Genomic DNA, 25,350 nt, shown 5'->3' on the forward strand with positions numbered 1-25,350 from the left:
CTCACAGAAGACTTTCATGCAGATCTCTCAGTGCTCATTTTTCTCTGATGCTTTTGCACTGGCTGGGGCCAACAGTCAGTCAGGACCATGCAGCCAAAGCACCATAGTGGACCAGGAACTGCTTCCCTCACACATATTGTGATCCCCTTGGTGGTATTCCCCAACCACCTTTTACAGAAAGGTAATTTTTAGCTGGCTGGGTTACTTGCCAGATTGTTTGTAGATCCTAAGCCAAAACCACTGACACAAACAAGATCCAGTATGCGACAAGGTGATACTCAATTATTCAGTCAGTCCTATTCCAACTCAACCTAGCTGAGGAATAATAAATTATACAAAATGCTGGTTCTCCAAAATATTTTGCCAATYGATCCTTGATTTCTGGATCTAATCAGTGTTCCAAACTAATATGCATTCAAGCTTGCATTAAATGTTCTTGCTGSTGATCCAAATCTCTCGCTCTGCATATTTGAAAGCCACTTTGCACATTGCCACTCACAGGGATGGTGACAGCCGTCCTGGGGCTGATGGCTGCATCCTGTCAGTGAGAGCTCCAGCTGCTGGGACTGGGGAGATTACAGCATCGTGTGAATGCAAGAGCTAAATTTTGCCTAAGGGTGAAAAAAAGGGGGTAAATAAAGGTGAAATCTGAACATAGGCAGTATCAAAATGAGACTGGCACATCAGCTCGTGGAAGCTGGGGGAAGGGACAGTGCTGCAGACTGCCGGGCAGGACAGCTGCTCAGCACTGCCAGCTTTGCCTGCCAGTGCTCGGGCTTTGGATTTTTATTTTCTCTTGAAATCTCTTGAGGGGTGAGATGCTAAAGTGCAGTGAAGAACAGGACCTCAAATCACTGGCCTGTAATGATCTGAGGGCATGATGTTATGTTCCAAGTGATTCCCCCTCTGCATCTCCCTCTGGTAGGCACTCCAGCTGTGCCGTGCCCTGCTGCACCGTGACCCACCCAGCACAGGGAGGCCACGCCTGTGGCAGGCCACGCCTGCCTTGCAGCCAGCTCTGCCGGGGGGGGGATGGGCAACTCAGTCCTGAACCCTGCTCATTTGCTGCTTCTTGAAATTCTGCATGGGAGGCATGATCGACATGTTCAGTAAATCCCATTAGCATTCCTGCAGTCCCAGTTCGGAAATACTTTGTGAGCTCTCCAACATCCCTGGACAAAAAAATTGAASGATTTTTTTTCTAAAGGGAAAGCAGGTGATCCAGAGCAGCTGAAGCAAGCCTGCTCTTTCTGCTTGGTGCTGGCGGAGCAGCCTGACTCATCACTGATCAGGATCCACCCCTTGAGTATTCGGGAGTTACCTCTGACTCAAAGGCCAAGGGGAACGAGCTTGTGAAGCTTTCTCTTGGCTGCCATTGTAGAAATTTCCCAGTTAGTTAGGCATGACAATGCTGGGCACTTGCAGGTATGCGTGAGGTGATCCTTGCCAGCAGCCATGCTGAGGCGAGCAGGCTGTGCTGAGCTGGGGTGCAGGAGACTCCTTGAGGAATCTGCAGGACTGGGGCCTTTGTACTTCAAGTAACTTTTTCAGTGTCTTTCCCATGCCATTTTGTCAGCAGCCAGTAAACTTCATCGAGAGAGGGCCCCAGGGCTAGGACTGCTCCAGAGAAGTTCCTTCGCCCTTCTCTGTAGTCTTGGGATCATTCTGTGCTGGCTTATCTCTTTCATCCCAGTAGGTCATGATGCCAACTTTCCTTGGCCAGTGCAGTCTGGAGAGATGGAAGGAGGGACTTGGGGTGTCCATGGCCATCCAACATGGTCCTGCCTCCCTAGGTATGAGGAAAATCTTGGAAACCTGTTACTGTGCCAGTGCACATGTTGGGCAGCAGCAGTGAGAAAAGGCACATCTTCAAGGGCTCAGTCTAGAAAAAAATTTTTAGAGCAGATGATAGGAGGATAAGGGAAGGGACTTCATCTGCTTTATTTAAAGTCACATTTAGTTTTTAAGCAAAGGAAGCCACAGAGAATACTTTTTGGAGCCCCAGCTACAAATTTTAATCTGACAGGGCTACCATTTCTTTCTGTCTTGAAACACAGGAGAGAAAAGGGATAGTATCTGCAAAGCAGATCTGAGCACAGTGAGTCATGCTTATCACCATCCAACTAATGCATCTAATTTGGACAGTTATGTTAAATTTGATGTTAACCTTCCCCACAGTTCTTTGAAAGCAAACCAAAGTCTATCCTGGCCAGGGGTACATAATCCTTGGTGTTCTGTGATTACTATCAAAGGGCCAGAGTGCAGCTTAATTTGTTATTGGTTGCAAGGTATGCTTAGATCTCAGGGTTGTTGAAATAGTGCAAAATATATAATTAATAATGAGTAWTTGCTCCATAATCTGTGGCTTTCCCTTCCTTCTTGATGTGTTCTCTTCCCAGCCACAAAGCACAGGAACCCTCGAGCGTTCCTTTATGTCATCTTAAAACCATTACTCTAACACTTTTTCCTCTTCATTCTTCTTCAGATTGTAGCTACATGTTCAGATTACATACCATATCACTGTGTGTGAAAAATGTTTGCAACAGGATAAAAATATTGCTAACAACAAACACTGTAGCAATTAAGTATTCATTGAGTTTTAGGACCCTGGTAAGAGTAGATGCATTAGTTGGTCCCCAGACACAGGGATAAGCACCAGTCTGCTGCAGCACAGATCACGCCCTGATGAGAGATAAGAAACAGAGGGTGTTGAAGTGATTGTCAGAGAGAGAGACCATGGGAGGTGAAACTGGGTAAAGCTGCTCCTTTGTGGGAGGAACTGACCTCTTGGGCAGGGCATCCCCAAAGTTCACCTTTGGTGCTTCTTAATATTGTCACTCTCTCTACATATRACCATATTTTTGCTGTAGGTTTTGTGGTTGTTGTTATCGTTCCTTGATGTTATCACCCAGTGACTGCAGGCACGGTGCAAAGTAGCTTAATTGAGGCAGCAGATGGGTAGAGAAGCTGCTTCTGCAGCCCCTGGCTCACACCTGCCAATGGCAGTGCCATTGCTGGCTGCCAAGAGCAGCCAGAGGCAGTAGAGACAGGGCCTCATGTCCTCTGCTGCTGCCAGTGCTCGGGAGCTGACAGTGCAGAGCAAAGAGCCCTGCGCTACAGCATCTCAGGCTCCTGCAGCCAGGTCTGCCACGTGTGTCACTTGAGAGCCCTGGATGCCCTCTGGTCATGTCACATTTCTCTCAAGTTGCATCCAGCAGTGTACAAGGATGTAGAACTCATTAGTCACAATGTCTTCCCCCTCAGCCGCTGAATAACCTTTTCTGACATCCTGTATGGGATCACGAAACTGTCTCTTCTCAAAGTGTTTCCCCTCTGWACCAAGAGAGAAGGAGCAAGATGCAGCAGCTGGGGATAGAAAGGGTAAGGATGGGGTTTTTTTTTGTGGGCCAACAAGTGCCTCAAGAGCTAGTCACAACACCCTTTCATTGATTTTGTTCAGCACTCAGCAAATGCAAAGCCATTGATTGTCCACTGAATACTCTTTAGAGCTCCACTTTTGCTGAGTTGTATGTGGAACTGAGCCAAAAGGAGAAGAAATAATTAACAATCTGCCCTGTCCATATGTTTGAAATACACTACAAAATGCAAACAGTCCTGTGGAGAGCTCTCCRTATTAAAGCTTTTCTGTCATGTTGGAATATTTCCTCTATTCCTTAGGGGGGGACTTAGGACAATATTTGAGAAACCAGAGCTACTACTAATTTTAAGTCTCTTTCTTTCCAATTCTTTGAATTCATTATTCATACTTTGTATGTCTGTATAAAAATAATTAAGTTATTGTATGTATTGAAACTACTTCAGATGTTCAGAATCCATAAGTATAGTAAGAAAAAACTGAAATTATCTTAGATCCTGATAGTACAATCTGGAAAACAGAAGGATCCCATTTAACGACAGATTTTTACTGAAACTTTAAGGTCTAGACTGATTTATTTAAAATGGATCTGAGATCACCAAACTCAAACCCATCTAAAGCAACTTTTTGAGTTTGATTTTCTTGCAAGAGAAATAACATAAAAAAGCCTGTTAATTATAGGAGGTCCTTGTTGACAAGGAAGGAATTGCTGTCATCAGTCTCTGCTGATGTGATGTGGAGTGTATGTATTCCATGTGAATGCTCCCCATGCCTGTTTAAACAACTAATTTCATAAAATCTCCTTAGAAATCATAATAACTCCTCTGCTCCTATTGGTGCCTGTTGGCCTCCTTATCAGACTCATTGCAATTGCTTTCTGGTGAACTACCAGTGCAAAACACAGAAGGTTGAAGCAGAACCAGCCAACCAAGGATCCTCACCTCCCTGAGCAGTCAAACTAACTATAMATCCAGTTGAAGGACCTGCACAAAAATCCAAACTCTCCTCTTGTTGCTGCTGCTGTGCTTCCCTGGGCTTTTCCGGCCCCCTGCATCAAGAGTCTGTGCAAGTTAAAGCAGCATAACCAGTCTGGTTTAGGACAGATCCCAAGGTCAGCCGTCCAACCTGATCTCAGTGCTACCTTGGTACTCTCAGCAGAAAAGCCAAGTGCTGAACAACCTAGAGAGCAGCCAGGAGCTTGACCCTTAAACATRGTCCTCTGGATTTGCTTCACCCTCATGGCCCTTTGGACTCATGTTCAGGTCTGCTGGCAGAGCCAAGTGGAGATTTTATTGGCACAACCCAGGCTGCATCTGTAGATGTTAATCTCTCTAATCATTAATCTGGCACCTTGCAGAGCAAATACTCCAAGTGGATGCTTAGTTCTCTGTGTTGGCTGGATGTGGATCAAATATTCCGTGTGGAATCCCAAACATCTGCTTGGCACAGCAATTGCTGGACCTGGCACACTGGCTGTCCTCAAGGGTAAGCCAACTGTTAGTTCCCTGAACAGCTGGGGATAGTTATGGTATAACATCAGTACCCTTTCCCTGTTTTCCATGTCTCAGGGGCTTATTTTTCCTGTGGTCCCTTGCCCCACAGCTCTGACTGGTATGGCAGGTTTGCACAGGGCCCTGCTTATGTGGYGTGTGTTCACAGCTGGAGCACAGCTAGAGCTGCCTGTGGTGGCAAGGATGGCAAAAACTTAGTGTCAATCCTCTACTTTCTGGAAAAAATGTGAACAAAATGAATCTAGGGCTAAGAGAGGTGTATCACTGGGTGAGTAGGAGGAGTGTCAAAACCTTCCCCTCTGAGAAGTTAAAATACTCCATTTTTTTTACGGGAACCAATGCTCTTGTCCTGCCATATCCTGCCAGCTCAGGCCATGTATCCCTACTCACTGCTGCCAAGGCCTCTTCTCTAGCTTTGAATGCTAGAATATGATGGCATAACACAGATTTCACTTTTTTTTTTTTTCATTTTTCCACTAACTGAAAGATCAAAACAAATTGAATTAAAGACCTATGTGGGAAATTCAATAATTAAAAGCTTGTGAGGAGGTGTAAGAGCTAATCACAAAAATAGTTACCCAGTAACTTCATTACACTAAGTTAACCACTGTGTATGCTGCATAATGTAATAGGAGCTTAGGGAGGTGACACCACTGAGAAGCCATTAAGTCATAGCTGGAATCACAGGAAAAAACCCACATTGCTGTCATGGTCCAGGTTAGGATCAGCCTGAGAAGCTGATCTCTGAGCACAGATGACAYCCTGACATCCTCCTAAATTGAATTGCATGCATACCCTTGGGTGCATACGTGCACCCTCCATTTCCTGAGCTGCCCAGTTGAGGGGCCAGGGGAAAGTGAAGCAGTGGGAACAGGTAGGCTGGAAGTCCTTTTTCTAGTAACCAGCCTGCACTCTTAAGCTGGCAAGCCCCCATATGAAGTATTTGCTCTGGGAATTAGGTTGCTAGGTAGAGTCAGAAGGGCTGAACATGAGCTTCACACAATATGGAAAAGGGGGGGTCAGGGAAGTAAGAAAAGTCGTAATCATATCAGTAATGTGATCTAAATCATTCTATCCTGATCTTGTCCAGAGGGGAGAAGCTGGCAGGCATCTCCTGCCCTCAGAGTAAGAATGTCCTGCAGAATGGGTTGCACCTCTCCTTCACCCCCATGCTGAACAAGATTCAACAGGGAAGAATGCTTTAGGGCTCCTGAGTATTTTCCCAGCTGAGGGCTATACACAACCATTCCGTGCTTCAGGTCACCAAAAAAATAGGTCTGGATGGGGCTATCATAGCTCACAGCAAGGCAGGAGCAGCTCTGCTGAGGACAGCCCTTTGCAGACAAAGATGTCCTGTGAGGATATCAGCACAGGCTGGCCGTGAACAGTGAGCAGCCTCAGGAAAGTTGTCAGGTTCAGTTTTACAGATCTGGAAGTGCCTCATTGTCTAAAGGACTTGTACCTAGGTGTTGTATCAAACCACCAAGTCCCTGGGACGTGGGTAACTGCATCTTACAGGTGGCTCTTGAGCAGTGGTCACAGCAAGATTTTCAGCGATGGTGAAATCAGCTGAAAGGCAAATAAGGGAAAAATACATGGGCAAGATGTTTAAACAACAGCAACATTGTTATTCAAATAAGGAAACACACCTTTCTGAAGCATCTGACAGAACAGTTATGTCTTAGCAAAACTGAGGGCCTCAAAGACAAAAGAGGCACCTCCACTGGGTCCTGAGGAGAAGCAGTCCAGGAAGAACCAGACTGTCCATGATTGCTCATAATGCGATTGACTCAGGGGAAAAAAGAAACTTTGTCTTTTGTTAGAACTCATATTTTTCTTTTCTGCTAAATAATTTTGGTCCTGCTGGGATTGTCAAATTCAAATAGTTCTTTCTATTAAATAGTTAAATTTCTGTAATCCTCAGATGCTGAATTTTCTACTGATCCTTCAGGGCAGCCAGTCTGAAGGAGAAAGGGTAAAGGGATCCCTTGTCCAGCCTTTTTAATTTTAATTTATTGCAGTCAGTACTGTCCTTTCCCACTGCATAGCTTGGGGGAAGGGAAGAGAGTTGAGCCTTCAGCTTGGGGATTGCAGTAACCTTGGTGTTCAAACACAGCCAGTGCACAGCAAGAATCTGCTTTGCCTGTTTTATGCTTTTCCCCATAATACTAAATTAATTCATTTTCTTAAAACAGGTCTACCTACTCCAAGGATCTATTTTAGATACAAACTCAACATTGCGATGTACACCACATCACATTTTACATTAATGAGTTATGAAAATACAGGTTATCAAAAGCTTAATTTTTTCGTATTCTAAAACAACTGTTTTTTATTGAGTCCAAACAGTAGCTGTATTATAAGTAGCTAGAGGAACACAGTCCTACTATTTGCAACACCTCATTGGCTCAAATGTGTTAGTAAGGTTTGGAATTAAATCATCTTGTTTCAACATGTACCTTTTGCAACAAGTCAATTTTAAATGCGGAGGAATCGATCTTCAAGTAATATGAAGGTAAATAAAAATCATTCACCRAGTAGGAGAGATCTTAATTTTCTGAAGCATTTTATGTTTGAGTAAACTCCATCCTAAAAATTGTACAATTTACCCTATAACATTTACATTATTAGTATGTAGAGTGACCAAATGTGAAAAATGAGGCAGTATGTACAGGGCTCAATAAAATTACCTTGTTTTGTGTTGGAAAGGTCTGCAAGGTTACCATGCTGGTACAGTATTATTTCTCACCAGTCAGAAAATCTTCTGAGTTTACAGATCCCTGAATTGTGATCACTAATACAATTCTTATTTGAATCATTAAATCACAGCATGTTCCCCCAATTCAGCAAGATGCTTAAGCACTGAATCTGAGCTTTAATGCCAAATAAACAAGTGTATCATACTGTTTTGCCATTGAGGCCGCTATACAAACTGAAATAAAATGCATCTAGCTTGATACATTTATTAAACATTCCATGTAAGCACACAAAATTACAATCTTAGTATTGTGCAATGAAATCATAACCACTGCCTTCAATAAATAAATAAATCTTCCTGCTTTCCCAATGAAGCAGTGTCAGACTTCTCTGAAGTCTGCTGTATAAAAGCAATAAAGTCATGAAAAAGCAAACAAGAAAGGTCAGTCAGGAATGAGTCCTCAGCAGGAAAACATTTTCATGCTCCTAGAAATCAGATTTTTGTTTGTGTTCCCATCTGAGGATTCATTCATGTGCCATCTCTTCCTTCCAGCATGCTCTTTTGGCTGTTGATTGGAAGATCTTGCAGTACTCAGCATCATCACAAGTTATGACTTCATTCCTGTCTATTGGTGTGTGTAGGTTTATGGCTTTCTGCCAACCTCTTGAAGTTGCGATGCACACCTTCAATTTCTCATGCATGGAAGCCAGAAAAGTCTAGGTAACATTCAGAATGCCAAAAAACATCTGATGCTGGCTTTCTGCATAAATCAGATGATGCACTGTCAGCTCTGTTTACAAAGGCTGAACACCAAGAAACTCACAACAGGCATGTGCCAGTCTTCGTACAACTGATACTGAAATGTCTTGCTGACTTTGTTTCTTGCTAAAAACGGGAGGAAACTCTCTTTTCAGATCATTAAAAAGCACAGGTCTTCATTAATGACTGTTAAACCTAACTAACCAATCTTTTTGCCTATCCCCTGTCTGGTGGGTCAGGCACAATGTGAGTATAGTGCTGATGGTTCGCATTTCCCCTCTGGGCATTGCGTCCCTTGGCAGAARTCAGCCCTGCTCTCCCAGCAAAGTGCACATCACCATAGTCATCAAGGGCAGAGGGACAAAACCTGGCTTGGGAAGGGTGGGTGCCCTGGGTCCAGGTGGCAGCAGGTYGAGCCCATCCCTGCTGTTTCCATCTGCCCAGCCCCACACTGGCAGCAGTGCCAGCCTTGGTGCTGCCCCAGAAGGTGGAAGAGCTCTGGCCAGGGCTGGACTCACAGCTTACCTGAATATTTAGGCATGCTCAGAGAAGCACAGGTGAGTGTTCTCAGTCCTCCTTGCCTTYCTCTTCAGTTTCATCAGCTGCCTTAGTTTAAGGTTAAAGGATTCCAAGAGAGAATGGTTCTTCACAAAATCTGCTTGCACCTCATGCTTCAATGGCCCTGAGCAAGCTTCTSTCTCAAGTCATTCTTTGCCCATCTGCTGTCGTAAGCAGCTGAGCTCTCTCAGCCAGCTGATCCTCGGGTGCAAAGGGACCCCTGCTTAGGTCAGCGGACCCTTGGTCTTTGAGGCCTCCATGAGCCTGGCCAGGGAGCCACCAGCCTGCTCTGTGTCCCTGCTGGGCACACAGCCTATCCCCGGATTAATGAGCCCTTCTGTTCATTAGGTTATTGCTGGTTTAAAAACAAAGCAGGGAAGCAGTGCTTCAGTTGGGAGGGAGGATATGCTAAGGCAACATGCCTTAAGGAATAGGCTGTTATTGCTTTTGCATTGAGGTTGAAAAGCCCTGAGAAGGAGACATGGAGGAGGCTGGGAAAGCAGACCTAGAGCCATTTGAAGTGGACAGACCGGATTTATGACGCTAGACACTGATAGCAGGGATGCTGCTTTTTCATTTGCAGCCTCTGTGTTTGCCTGATTAGCAGAGTGACATGTAAACACTTGATAGGCAAGCTTGACATTAAGCTAAAAACAGCAAGGGTTGAGGTTGCTGGCTGATTGYAGGAAAGCTTGGAGCCTTGTTATTTTAATTGTGTCTGGAGTTCAGCTTTTGGGCCCAAGTTTAGTGCTTTTGGCAAATCCATTCCTCGTTCTGAGTCAAAAACCTGCTACTCTTATGGTATTACAGAGCATATTTGGAACAAATTATTCAGCCCACAGCTTCTCCTGCAATTCCTCAGGTTTTTATAGTCCTCCATTCAAATCTTTCCAGTCTGAGAAGCACCAGTGCTGCAAGAGCCCTAAGGAGAAAACCTTAATTTAAAAACAAAAACACAGAGGTGGTTGCACAGAAATCTTGAAATGTGTCTTTATGCCAATGGCTACCTGCAATAAATGAAACACTATTGTATTGCTTAGCTGAATTTGGTTAACACTATGCCAGAGAAATATTTCATTCAGTTAAAAAGGAGAAAAAGAGCGAGTTTGGGACATCTGCCAATATTTTCAGTTCAGACAGMACATGGCTCAACTAGTCTAGTTGGAAAGAAAAGGAGGGAAATTGAACCATAATTTCTGCATTCAAACACACACAATTTATTTTAGAATGAATTGTAGCTAAACTGAAATTTGAAAGCAGAGAGAGGAAAATCTTTTAAAAAGGAAATAAAATAATCTGGATTAGCTTTATAATTTTCCTGACATTTTTTTTTTCATTTTGGTCACGGACCTGAGAGGGTGGCTTTCAGCTATGTGGAGAACCAAAAGAAAATTATTGTATGCTGTGATCTAAAGCTGACGTGACCCAGCTGAAGGACATCCATGACTCGCTGCAGGCTTCAAGGCAGCTGGTTTTAGCTCTAGGAGAGACACTGTGCATTTCCCCCCAGATCCTCAGAGGTCCAAGCAAGTGGGGGCTGTTGAAGCACAATATAAGAGCTTTTGAGGGATCCAGTGCTTGGAAAAAGTGCCCCAGTGTCTCCATCAGTCCTCAGTGGCCATAGGACACCCAAGTCAATGGCAGCTCAAGCTGCTTCCCTCTCAGGCTTTGTATCCACAGTTTTGTATCTCCGGGCTCTGATTGGAAGGACCAAACTGTTCCCTGTACATTCAGGATCCCCCTTCCTGTCCCCCTCCTGCAAATGTGTACTCATGAGGTGGGTCAGCACCACCATGCTCTTTACCTGCAGGAGACCGAGGCGTTGCCTGTGGGAAGCCTGCCAAGAGCAGCAACAAGCTCTTCCCATTAGTGCCAGCAAAACACAGCTGTAGKTCAGTCTATACTGGTTTATCTGTCCTAAATGTCTTTGACGCTCACAACCAGAACAGAGCATCTTAAAAACTGCCCCYACACTCACTACAACCCCATTAAATGGAAAAGGAACAGGAAGAGGAGCTGAATCCAGGTATTATAAAGCAAGATGGATTAGGATTGAATTTGCTGCATCTAGTGAGAGGGGTTCCAACTTGCTTCTATGGGAAAAGATGTGTGTGTTTGTCTTCCACATGCCCCCTCAGCAAGATTTTAGCTGCCTGGGTGGTGTTAAACACTACCCAAGGCAGCAATGATTTCAAAGGTGATCCTGAAACATTCAGTAGCATCAGCAGCTGGGTCTAGACAGGACAAAAACAAGCTTCATTAGCTCTGCTGTTCACAGAGTGGCTTATAATAGTGTAAATATGTTTAATACCTTGCTGCTTCTGTCCTAGAAATTTGCATTTAAAAGAAGAAGGGGGCTTGCAGATTGAAATGTAATGTAATGTAGTTAGGTTCCYCTAATTATATTTCTCCAAAACTCTGACACCAGATAAGAACACAGTATCACAGGCACAGAAACATTCAAACTTTAGCCTTGTGTGTGTGAAGGACAGAGAATGTAGCTGTTTATTGCTGTGCATGGCTGGAAACCCCAGGTTTATTTCCAAAGATAAGCAGGGCAGTCTCTGAGTGGCACGCTGACACATGGGATTAATGCAAGGAATAATAAGAGAATGTGTTGCAGTTAGAGGCACAGAGATTAATTGCTGAAGGCCAGATGGGAGCCGGTATGGGTAAACCCAGCCTTTTGTTGAAGGAAGAGGGAGAGGGCTGGGCATGCAAAGCTGCAGCAACCAGGAGCAGAGTGTGACYGCTCCCGGGATTTTGTCTTGGCAGGGCAACACAGGCAGAGCAGCCTCGGGGAGACCTGCCCCTGCCTGAAGAGCTCACACCTTTTGCAGAGAGTCAGCCCAGGAGCACCCCACCACCTGTCAGGGAATGGGGGCCACTGTGGTGTCCCCAGATCTCCATACAAGGCTCTCCAAGGTGGTGCCACATGGCCTAGCACTGCCCTTCCCTTTGCACCCGGGGTTTGCCCTTTGCAGCTTGGATGCCAGCTGTACTCAAGTTGCTGCTTCTTGGCTGGTGGAGTTGCAACACCTTTTTGTTTTCTCCTTCTGCTATYCTAGAACTCAGCCAATATCCTTCTGAAGGTCATGGGATTTTAAGAAAACTTCAAAGTGGTTTATGGTGATGACACAAGTATAAAGTCATACTTCATAAGGTGAGAAGTTATATTTAGATTATTAATGAAAGCTGGCTGGGAAATCTAATTTAAGTCATTATGTTTCATGTCACCATTGAAACAGGAACATTTATTTACAGGAAAAGTCACCTCTGTTTGAATGTGGTTCTAGAAACCATTGCCTACCAGTTTGCTGAATATGTCTAAAAAGCCTGCTTTTGAGCATCATGCCTACCAAATATCACTGTCTAGGGCAACATTTTGATTATGACATTTGAAACTGAATTGGTAAAATGACTGCCAGTGGGGCTAATTTAGAGGAATGTGCTTCAGTAACACACAAAGAGTATAGACATGTTTCCCACTGTAATTTCATAATTGATGCATTTCAATTGATTTACCATCACAGAAAGCATCTGGGGCTTAGCCCAGGTGCTATATTGTTTTTCCATTATGGAGATACCTTTCTCGTTGATTTAGGGGGAAAAAAGTAATTAAAATAAATATTATTGTATTTACTGGTGTTTACAGAATGACACACTGAGACATGGTGCTCGGGAGCACTACAGTTTTGTGCAGCATTTGGTCTGTATCCTGAGAGTGAATGGAGAAGGAATTACATGTTTGGTAAAAGCAGGAGTTGCCAGCGTTGACAACAGTTACACTTCACCAAATCAAAAATGCTAATGGGTTTTAAGGTCTCCCAGCTATCCACTGAAACAACCATGTCATCCCTCTTTCATATACATTGTGAGACCGAGTTTCTCAGGCAATACCAAACAGGACCATCTCTACTCCAATAAGGAACTTCTGTACAATTCCAATCTTATGCTTTGATGATAAATATGTTTATCTGTCTTTTTACCATTGAAAACCAGCATTCATTTAGTTCGGGAATAGGTACATAGTTTATGGAAAGTGTGAAATAGGATTTAATGCATGAAAGAGGCAAAAACACACTAAGGAGTACATTCAGAACCCAAAGACAGATCTAAGTCCTGGCCATGTGAATTATATTCAACAGACTGAAGAGAACTCACAGAAAGATCTGAACCACATTTGCTCAGAAATTCCCATTCTGAATACTCAAAACTGAGAAGTTTTTGTAGTCATTGTAAAGCTTTGTGAAGGTTCTAAAATGCCATTTAGTCAGGTTTCTTGCTAGTCTCTGGGGCAGGCTGATGGGGAAGCCATTCTCCCAGAGTACCTAGTTTCATGGAGAAAAGTCTCACTCAGGAATTTCAGACTCACAGCTGCACTTCAGAGAGCCTTGAAACTTGCAGAGCCAGCTCAGGCCAGGGATTTCAGAGTTTCAGGTTCCCAGGCTCGTAGGAAGTGGACACAAGCTGCTGTTGTTAAGGTTGATTTTTTTAAAGGGGAAAAACCCCTAACGAAAACATAGGTAATTCAGCCAAGGAGAAGCATTTCACTTTGGAAAAACTTAAAATTCCAAAACTTACTTTCCCTGGGAAGTTTTGAAGTTTACTGCTCCGCTTCTAGATTTAGCAATGTTGGAGTTTTCCATTAATGGAATTTTGACAAGTTCTTCTTTATCACCCTCCCTCTGAAAGGACCCAAGTTCTCAAGGCACAGGAGATAATGTTGCAATTATCTGCATGACCTTCTGCCACTGATATCTCATGTTGCTGGGATGGGGCGAGGGAGAGGAGAAGGAGTTATTTTGCTGGCGATTCTGATTTCCATACTTCCTTCCCAACCTCCCTCATATTCTTAGCAAGATAAATTTCACAGAAATCCAAGCCCACATTTCTTTGGAAACTCACTGAGTAGCATGCAAGTAGTGGAACTGCTGAATCTAAGCAGCTGGTAGGTCTATTCCCTGTCATTTTTGTTTTAGCTGTTGAATTTCTGCAGAGGCAAGTGTCATGTTGCTCCCAATATACACCTCTTCTTTGTATTCCATGTGTACTCCGAGTCATAAAGCAAACAAAGAAATCTTACCATGTATAACATATGCCGCTCTTTTCTGTAGTTTGTTCTTTATTGCTATAAATGAATTTAAATGGATGGCATCTATTAGAATTTAAGTTGTGAAGGAAGAGACAGAAAGATTTTTTTTTCCTTTCAAAATATGTTCATTTTTACACAATACTGTCATCTCTCATATATATAGCTATCATTACCTAAGCCAAAACTAAAAATCASTTCACAATAAAATATCTTGCTATATTTTACAGAAAAAAAAATACCTCAGAAACAAATAGTCCAGGGAAACAAAATAGCCAAAACCAATGTATGCTGACCAGGGCTGCAGCTGAATGAGTTTTTGAGATGTAGTATTACTGCTCACATGCAATTTAATTTTCAGAGCTGAATCCTCTGAAAAGAATGAAAGGCTAAAAGACTGGTTGGCTGTTCACTAGGCCACCGTGCATGGTTTAGCTGTATTTTGAAGTCTAAATTTAGATGATGCGAGGGCTATTTCAGACAATKCTGTTAAAGCTGGTGCAGGCACTAACTGATATGAGGAATTGTTTCTAGAAAAGCCATTGGTCTACTGCATGCACTTGAAATTCAGCTGGAGCAGGGATTTGTTAAAGTCCTTTTTATTAAAAATAATGAAGAAAACTATGGTCCCCAATTAGCTAAACATCAGCAGGTTTGACAATTCTTGCTTCTTTATACACACAGCTTTTGAGAAAGAGGCTACTTCTTGCTGCCTTTTAGTGAGGACAGCTGAAGAGTAAAGATGACAAAAGGTCTGGTAGATGACAGCACATGGGCCATTGTGGGACCATGAACCCTATTCCTTGTGGGCCAGATGAGGGCAAATTCCAGTGTGCTAAGCCACGTGAAGTCAGGAACTGGATACTCTGCAGGCATTACCATGAAAGCCTGTTGCAAAGATTAGCGGTGGAAAACTCAAATACCTGAACTTTACCTGAGTGTCTTGTGCTTTGGGTAGAGTCTTACAAATAYTGATGCTTCAAGTAACCATGTATATGCTGCTAATGGGGACAAACTATCCAGCTGAGCAATCATATYGGTGCAGAACTGAGAGATAGCACGGAGCACCATTCAGGAAAAAAGTTTATTTMATAAGAGTCATCAAAACAAGAGATGTCTGGTCATGCCAATTATTCACCAAGAAACCAAGAAGGTCAAAGCAAAATTTAGCCACTGCAGAAGAGATTCACTGTTTAGAGCATTTGTCTTAGATGTGGGAAAGCCAAGTTCCAGCCCGTGATTGAATCACTTACACAGATGATTTGTGCATGTGTCTCCTGCATCCCCAGCAGGTGACCCAGCCAGCAGGCTTCTGCCCCATCCCTGGAAGGGAAGATACCTGGAAAGCTTTTCATTTCATCTCAAGCAGCAGCAGGGAACACTTCTAAACTCTTGCTTCTTTGCCAGAAGAAAGTTGTGTTCCTCTTCTGACTCTGGTGTAGTGTGAAATGACATTGGGCATGGCCTYATGCTTGCACACAATCCCACAGAAGAGCTTTCCACTGCTCTCTCAGCAGACCAGAGAGCATGAGTGTTGCRCACGTGCTGAGGTGCCAGCAAGCAGACACAGCAGCAGGGTGGGAGGGAGTGAGGCAGAAACTCTGCCATGCTGGAGAAATGCTCCCTGACTGCTTTGTGCCTACAAAACTGCACTGAGTTTAGTGGGGACTGTTAGAGCAGAGGGAGAGAAAGCCTCAGTAAGGAAAAGGTAGAGGAAGAAAGAGGAAGGGAGAAATGCTGAGACCATTCCTATTACCCATCATAAAGGGAGCAAAATTTACAAATCATCAAATTGTATCTAACCAAGTACCTTTCTCCTTCCCGACAGTTTACCATCTGCTCAAGCATGTCCTTTTAAACTATAAACCTTTTTACAAGCTCTGTCCACAGTTTTATGAGGTAATCCAAGTTACCTTCAGGAGAGGATACAGGAGGATACCAGCAGACTTGGGAGCTGGCCAGTGTGAGGCTGTAAGCAGAGCTGTAATCCTCTCTGGTGGCACGTGGTGCCAGAAAGGGGAGCTGGGAGCCTTCATTCCATGGGAATATTACTCACAGAGAGTGTGCAGTGAATGGCACCTTAGCCACCTCCTCCAGAGAAAGGGGAACCTGTGAGTTTCCAGGCCAGGAAATAGGTCCCCAGAGCCCATGAGAAGGAATAGACCTAATTCTCGTCTTCCTTGCGCGTAACTGTGATACAGCAGAAAGCCTGTCCTGTGGATCTGGGCCAGAGGAATGAGGAAAGACTCATTTCCCTGCTCCTAGTGACCTCTGCTTCCTTTCATTTTGCAAGTCAGGATCAAGGCAATGTTTGGCCCCAAATGTGGATGGCAGGAGAAAGGTAATAATGACTTCCCAAGAAAAACTGGGCAAACAGCTGAACAACTCCCATAGCCTCACACCCCTGCTGTACCTGAAAATGAACGTCTTTTGGTCAACTGCTTATTTACATAAACAATCATACATTCAACATAAGGCTGGTCTGACCTAAAAAAAAAAAGAAAATAAAATGTCACAAACTTACACGTTGCAGGACTTGAGTTAACTGGGACAAAAGTGCATGACCCTCCTACATTAAATGGTAAGGGTGGAACAGGAAAGCTGATGCTCTGTCAGGAATAGCACAGAGAAACATTTATTTCAAAATAAACAGGTAATTCTCTAACCTCTAAAGGCACTCTATTGCTTCCCTTCCTGCCAAGGATGACTGAATTAGGGACCTATTCTTAGACATGTGACTGAGAGTAAAAACAATCATAACCTCTCTTCAATCCTTAAGAAAAAGTGTATCTGATGTTTTATTTAAACAGGTCTTTGCAAAATTCATCAAAACTATTCCAAGAATGCATCAACAAATTACTCCACCACCCTTAACACTGGGGAGAGGCAACACCTGTCACGCTGTCTGTGACCAGTTCTCAAAGTTCAGCAGGTGGAGCAGGTGGTTCTGGGCCTGCCCTGCCTTACTGCCATCCATGGCACTGCAAGAGCTCAGTTGACTGCACAGCCAGGGAATGATGTTCCTGTGGAAGACCCATGGGACTGTAAATCTGCTCTGACATGGGCTTTGCTCAATCTCCTGCATGGCACCTGGCCAGCCSCAGAAGCCTTTCCTAGCTTTACCTCTGCTCAAGGAGCACTGCAGCCATCAGGGAAGGAAGGTTTTGGGCACAAGGACTATCTCTTGGCCTCAGCCACCCCAGCACTTCCACTGTACGATTTGTCATCAGACAGGGAGGTCTCTCTGGATCCCTTTGGTGATCTCAGGTCCTTTAAAAGACACCTCAGTGGGACTGAGCCAGACACAGGTGCTCCATGCATAAATCCCCACTCAGTTAGTTTCTAAACCAAGGCAGGCTAAAGTGCACAAGCAGGAGCACACTGAACAGGACACAAGAGGCACCTCAGCACCCCCATTTGCTGTGGGACAATCCTGTGACTGGGTTCTTCCAGCTGTCCGTCTCACGACACAGGAGACTGGCTGTGGTGGTGCATTCTCCCCCAGCCCCCTAGGCTGCACTATGATCTGAGAAAGGCCATCAGTTACAGCACCTGGGCTCAGCTTCTCTTGAACTTATCAGAAACACTATCTGCTTTCAGCAACTTGTCCAATTAGCTTACTTTTTTAAAGAACAGCATTGGAAATTTTTTTTTTTTGCCTGAATAATGACCCAAGTGGGATAATATTACTGTTCTCAAACTTTCAAAGGGAGTTTCCCACCTGAAGGATGAAACATTCTTATGACTAAAGCCCATTCCCTTGCAGCCCTATAAACAGTGATCCAAAATGAGGTGCTTTGAGCAATCCTGGACCGCAGCAGGCTGTGACCAGAAGTGTCCCTCTGAGTGGGACACCTCTCGGAACTAGCAAACTCTCAGGTTTGTGGTACGTTGAGCATCACTGAATTACAACAGATCCTGAGCTGATACCCTCATGCCTCGAGGCTTGACCCTTCCTCCACTGAGAAGATGCAAAGGCATCTGAAATGAGTATTTCAGTAGCATTGAGGGGAGTTTTTCACAGGTACCTTGCAGAGACTCTTTAGGTCTGTGCGCATACAAGTGCATATATGCTATAGCCAATGTGGGAGAAATGCTGCTCTCCTAGATTCTAAAGTATTTTAGATTTGTGAGTTGGGCCTATAAGTAAGCTACTGGTGTAGTATAATAAATTCTATATGAGTCCTTTGCTAAATTAAGTTATATTTAAGTTAAGTGCTGTTAAGGTGCTATTGTGTTTAAATTGTTAAGCACTATTTGTCTACTCCCTTTTATCCTTACCCATTCTATCCTTTTGGTTTCCATCCCCCTGCTTCTCCCCCAGCTTTGTTTTTATTTCAGTGAGGTTTGATTGACTCTGGATTTTTGTTTGCTTTTCCTTGATGTGCCTTAACCATCTAATAAGGAATAGAGCAAACCTTGCCAATGAACTTCATTGTGCTGTCGTTTTTGTATTAAACCTGTTTTTACTGATACCTTTGTCAGTGACTCTTTAAGTGATCTTAAAACACTCATTCACAACACTGGGCAAGGAAATCACCTTATAAAAAGACACTGTTTAGGTGCTGCTTGCTCCTCCACATTTGCCCACACAAATTGCCCACAGGGAACACATCTTCTCCAAGGTTAGCTTGCATTTTTGTTAGGCTGGCTCTGCATGAGAAAAGTCTTCCTCCTGGAGGTAGCTGGGTAGATTACTTGAGCAAGTAGGTTCAGCTGAAGTTCAGATTAGCATCTAGACTAAATTAACAAGCTTTTTTGGTTGCCCCATTATTACTTCTTAAAATGGGAGAGAGACCACATGAATTGCCACACCTGCAACTAATTAAGTAACCTGTAAGTATGCACATGTAGGAGTTTATCAGTAAGAGTCTATTGGGATTCTCTCTTGGCCCTGATTTACTAGGAAAACCCTTTATTCTTTGATTTCTTTTCCAAGTCAATTCTCTGTATGTCATTCCAGTGAATGTGATTTACAGACAGTTGTTATCATGTTTACTTTGATCCTAGAGGTACTCAGTTGGAAAGAACTACAAGGAATTTTGGAGGCATAATTACTAGAACTCCTTATAGCTGCCAATCTGGCTGCATTGTGAAAACTCCATTAAGTGTATTGGGGAAAACCTCAGGAAAGACACAAAGAATTTAAGCATTACTTACCTTATTAATCTGTCTAAATGCATTGTTCCAAAGAGGAGGTCAAGTATAATTTCAATTGGTTTACAGCTACTGCATTTAAATACCTTCAATTAAATCTCTATGACTACATAGCATCATAATAATACCTTATATCTTCAGGTCTTTAGTCAAAAGGCCTTAATAATTTTGTAAAGCTCCTTCCAAAGATTCAGAAGCTGGTCTTCAAGCTGCCCCATGAGATGGGACTTGACTTCAAAATACCTGTTCTACAGAGCACAACCAAAGCATCCAATGCTTCTTCCTCCAGTTATGATATCCAAGTAAAAGCCCTGAAGGAACCCCACTGCAGGAGCTCTTCTCACAAAGGTCTATCTTGGCAACCTCCACAGTTTTATGTCCTGACTTCTCTCAGGCTGCACAGAAATTAAACACTGGAAATTCTTATGCATACAAAATGGATTTAGGCACCAACTGTCAGGAATAGTGCTATAGTGTAGAAGAGAAGCTACATAGACAATATGCTCACTTGTTGTAAATATATCCATGTCCTAATCTCTCTACACATGCTCCTTCAGTATTTATGAGAAAAGGGTCCAAAAGTGTCCAGCAACACATGGTGTTTTTGGACTGGACCATGGCTCACCCCTCACCTGGATGCTTGGGGAAAGGGGAGTTGCTGAAGCATCACCCCCCACTCCACCCCACCCACCCCCCCCCGCAAATGCTAGGTATGTTATTTTATCCCGATGACTTCAGTATCTACCACTCCCTATCTCCAACACTCCCGTGAACAAGCAGGATGGCACGTTGTGAGCAGACCTGTTTACTAAGCACACAGGAATTTCCATGGCTTGGTCTCAGACAGGCCAGGAAGGTTTCATCCAAGAGACTCAGAGACTGCTGTTCTGTTGATATTGTGTGCAGAGTTCTCAGCATTTCATGGTTCACTGTAAGTGGCATTTAAGGTTGCTAATCATTTTAAACTCCTGCAMTGGTTCTTTTCATTAGGTTACTATACCCAGCGATTACATATGCAGGGCAATGGAAAGCTCAGCTTTTCTCTCTTCTCTGGCTCGAATTCTCAATACTTTGGGAAAACAGAAACAACCCATTGTATAGAGGCTGTCACCTTCATTTTTTGGATTTTGTCACTGAAGGCAGCTTTTTSCATAAAAATGTTAGCACAAGAATAGCCAAATGCTCAGCCAGCCAGCTGTCTTACCAGCAGTTGCAGATACCTAAAGAGGAAGAAAATAAGCAGATACTTTCTGTGCACATTCTGTCAGACTCAGCTTGGGCCTCTGGTATTGCCAGAGCCCAAAATAAATTCTTTGCGTTTGGGTTCCCCATATCACCGCTTCCTCCTGTGTTTCTCCAATTGTTTGTTTTGTTTTTTTTTTACTCATATACTAGATTCTAGAGGTTTGCAACATATGGTAGTGGTATGCCATTTACCAAGACACCATAGGAAGCAGATCCTCCCTCCTCTTGCTTCTTCTGAGCCTCACAAAACATCTTGTTAGGGGAGACTAWGAGAGTTTTTTGCCAGCCAGGTTTCAACCCTCTCAAACATCCCTGTGCTGTGGTTCACTGCAGACTTGCACTGGTTAACGAGCTGCCAGGGAGCCACTGTCACAGGGTATTCATCTAGAATAATCTCACAAGTGGGAATAGTTAAAAAAATAAAGAGTGAAGGAGAGAAAAGACAGATAGAGCCTGGAGCTTCATGTATTTTGAGAGAGCTTATCACTAGAGATGAGCACTAAGGGGATGAACAGGTAAAGACTCCACCATCTTTTGTTTTCATTCTGATGGGTTGAAGCTYCTGAGGACACCAGAACAGACTGAACCTTCCTGATACCTTTTCCACAGTATACCTGAGTGTGAAGTGCTGGGTGGAGATGGCAGAACAAAGCAGCTTCTTGCTCCACAGATTTGAGCAGCCTAGCCCAGCTGAAGCACCACCACGGATGTCTCTGCTGCTTGCAGCTCTGGAACAGCAATGTGTAGTGCAGACATCCCTGCCGTGCCCTGCCCTGCCCTACCCTGCCCAGCCTGCTGGACACTCCTTCCTGCCTCASAGAGTTTTCCACTCCAGCGCATTCCCAGGAGCTGCAGCAACACCACTGCACTTTATTTTGTATGGAATCTCCTGAAAATATCTTCCATTTTTCTAAGTCCTATCACCCAGCATCTCCCTCCCAAACACAGGTACAACATATACTGCAGTGCAAGGTGTCTGTCAAACACCAGCAGGCTACCATGACAGAGACTATTTTCCCATGGCTGCAGTGGAAATGACTGTATAACATGTAGAAACAGGTTTTCTGTGTGTGAATTGCAAGAATGAACATGGTTATCAGAGTTCCCAGCCCTTGTGTGAGCTGCACTCTGCTTGAAGCCTTTTTACTTACAATTTTTTCCAAGCTGGCAGTGACAAAACAGTCTGCAAGAAATATTGTCGCAACAGGCTGGAATCTTGCACACCTGATACCATGTGCTGGGCACAGCTGAGCTTTCTCGTTAAGAACCTTGTGAGCTGAGTCAGCAGTTTGGTGCTGCTGAGGCCAGGAGCGTGTTTCCCTGTCTGAAAGGACAATATATATCCCTGTATGTCAGTGGAAGTTCAGGCCAGAGCTTTGGTGGCATGAGGAAGGTGTGTGTTCTCCCGGCAGTGCAGCCTAAGGCACAGTGTCTGCAGGAGCCAGAGGGAAACACAGCACTTTTACAGGGGCTAGACAAGTGATTTACACAAAAGCCAGCAGCAGAACATACAGGATCCTTGAGTTCACTTTAAATTTCTCCTTGTCAGGAAAATTAATCCTTTATATAGGATTAATTATAGACCTTTATATAACTTTTTAACACAAGGCAAKCMCAATGTTAGGAAAATTAATCYGCAAGCACCAGAGGTTTATGTCCAAAAAAGGAGACTAAGGAATCCTGCAACTTTATTCATGAATAAAGGGAGAGGTCATGGGCATTTCCCATGGGGTCTCTCAAATTCATAGAGGAAGCAGCCTCCTTTTATCCTAATTTCCTGGCCGCAGTTCCCTCTCTCTTTCCCCATTGGCTGAGGTACTTGAGAGKTACAGGCTCCCCAAAACGCCTGATGAAACCCCCCTTCTATCATACATTGCCCCCTTTCAATATATATCTCTGTATCTCTTCTCTTATTGTCTATTAACATAGACTGGGATAAGTCAATCAGTGGAATTCCTATGGAAATCCTTCCCATTGTTTCCTTCTTTCTCCCAGTATCAGCTTTATCTCACCCCCAGAGTCAGTCTGTTTGCAAAGACACTACCTTCTCATTCCTTTCAATCCCTCCTCTTTTTATTTTATCAATAGTTCTCTTTACAAACTTCAGTTATCATTGACTTGATTTTCTTCTCCTGGGTCTAAAAAATTATTCTCCCACCTCTGGCCCAAACCTAACTGACAATATAAAGGTAAGATTATTAAGAAAAACATTCTAATGGGGTAATCTAATTACCTAGTCTTATCTTCTGCATGACCTGTGGCAAGTGAAGGCACAGAAACAACTCAACATAAAACTTTCTTTCTACTCCTTAACCAGGACCCAGTCTCCTGGTTGGATGCTGTGAACAGCAAAGTCCAAAGGCAGGGTCTGTGCCAGCTGAGTTTCCTGTCAAAGAGATTTCACAAGAGACAGGATCCTGGCCACATATTGTCTTATATATACATCACTTATCTCTGTTCCCCCACTGGGCTGACAATTACAAGAGTAAGGAATCCCAAACACCAATTCAAAGGGAGATAAGTGATTATCTTCCCTGGGCCTGGCCCGTATTCTTGCTAAAGCCAGTGGCAAAAGCCATGCCCATGGCATCTTAGTTTCTATTACCAACTTCAAGAGGTTTTTCTTTATTTCCCCATTCATTCTTTATACCCGGCCTGAACTCTGGGGATATCAAGGGGTATGGAAGCTCCATTATAAGCCTAAAACAGCCATGATCCCCTTGAAGAATTTTTCCTGTAAAGTGTGTTTCCCTATCTGAGTCTACTGTTCCCACAATTTCCATATTTTGGAATTATTTGTTCCAGAAATACCTTAACAACCAATCCTGTASTTGCTGAAGCAGTTGGAAATGCTTCTGGCCTCCCTGTTAGCTGACATACTAATACCAGAAGATATTTTAACCTTGCCACTTGGGGCATTTCAGTAAAATCCATCTGGCATTTTTGGAAGGGACCACAACCCAAGGCTTCCCTCCCCCTGCATTTTTCTTTGCAATCCTGTCACTGGTTTTAACACAAATCAAACAACCCTCAACAGCTCGTTTTGCCAGAGTAAAAAGACCCACGGCAACATATATTTTGAGGAAGGCTTCTGCCAAACCTCGAGAGCCCCAATGACTCCCTTCCTGGAGCTGCTTTAATATTTGTAAGGCCAGAGCTTTTGGTATCCACTATTTGCCATTTCTTGTAGAGATTCTTGGCAGCAATGCACTTTCCAACCCTCTTCATCAGCCAGTGAGTTACCTATTGCTTCTTTTGAGCACAYCATCTGGTGTCCCTTAATGTGTGTTCTTGCCACCATTTTTTGGTAAAATTCACCAACTCCAATAGGTGAGAAATTAAGCTCTCATGAGCAAGCTTTTTTTCCTTGCAGGTCAATAAACCTTTCCCCTAATTTCCCAAATGCACGTATCACCCCATGATATATATTTAGAATCAKGAAAAATATATCTTGTCCTGATACAATTCACAGACCCTTACAGGAACACACAGCTCTGCTGTCTGAGCTGACCAGGTGGGTGGTAACCCCCTCCCTTTCTTTCATTCCCTTCCATTGATGATAGGTATCCTGTAAATCGCTTCTCTTTTATAATCCTTGAAGACCCATCAATAAACATTTTTTTCTCCCTCAGGCCAGGGAGCATCTTAGGAATCTTCCCCAGGTCTGGAGATCTGTTACTTAAGTGCAGTCATGGGTTTCTTCCTGGCCCCCCTCCTCAGGGCCACTCAAATAGGAGGCYKGGTTAAACCCTTCCCCACTTCTCAATTCTAAATCCTCCTCTTTTATTAAACAAAATAAAGCTTTGTTTTGGTTTACAAAGCTTTAAGCTAATGTGAAACTTTAACATCAGATATCCTCCCTTTGCCAGCCCTTGGGCTTCAGTCACCATCAATGCTATGGCTGCATAATTCTGCAGACAATGYGGCCAGCCTCTGGCCACTGGAACCAACAACTTAGAAAAATAAGTAACATGCCAGCATGTTCCCCCATGCTCTTGTACCAGAATTCCTCTAGCATGGCCCTGTTTAACATCCACATACAGCTCAAATTCCTTTTCTGAGTCTGGAAGAGCTAAGACTGGGACATTAACTAATTTGTCTTTTAATTTTCTAAAGCTTTGCTCWCCTTCTGGCATCCATACTACAACATTAGTGAAAGGAATGAGAAGGGAGTGTCTTTACAAACAGACTGACTCTGGGGGTAAGATAAGGCTGATACTGGGAGAAAGAAGGAAACAATGGGAAGAATTTTCATAGGAATTCCTTTGACTGACTTATCCCCGACTATGCTAATASGCTACAAGAGCAGAGATACAGAGAYRTATATTGAAAGGGGGCAATATGTGATAGGAGAGGGGGTTTCATCAGGCGTTTCAGGGTGCCTGTACTATCAAGTACCTCAGCCAATGGGGAAAGAGAGAGGGAACTGCAGCCGGGAAATTAGGATAAAAAGAGGCTGCAACCTCTATGAATTTGAGAGACYCCATGGGAAATGCCAATGACCTCTCCCTTTATTCATGAATAAAGTTGCGGGACTCCTCTGTCTCCTTTTTGSACATAAACCTCTGGTGCTTGCGGATTAATTTTCCCAACATTGGGATTGCCTTGTGTTAAAAAGTTATATAAAGGTCTGGCTACAAAAGAAAAATCCTCAATCCATGTTTTGCAGTACCCCACTACCCCCCAAAACTGCCGTAACTCCTTATCTGTCTGGGGCAATGGCAATTTTAATATTCCTTGTGTTCTTTCCGGAGTCTCGCACTGCAAACCTTCAGCCAAAATGAGTACAATTTTTTTTTTTTTTCTGCCAACTGCATGGCCCCCCAGACACTCCAAGCACCTCACTAGCAAGAAAATTAAGCACCTTCACAGTAGCCTCTCCAACTGCTCCTTCCTGATTTTTCGGCTTGAGTGGCTCCTTCTCATGTCCTTGTGGATACACTTAACACATGTT

Source organism: Malurus melanocephalus, unplaced genomic scaffold (genome assembly GCF_030028575.1).
Source record: "Malurus melanocephalus ecotype Western Australia unplaced genomic scaffold, MMel_1.1 scaffold_499, whole genome shotgun sequence".
NCBI classification, from domain to species: Eukaryota; Metazoa; Chordata; class Aves; order Passeriformes; family Maluridae; genus Malurus; species Malurus melanocephalus.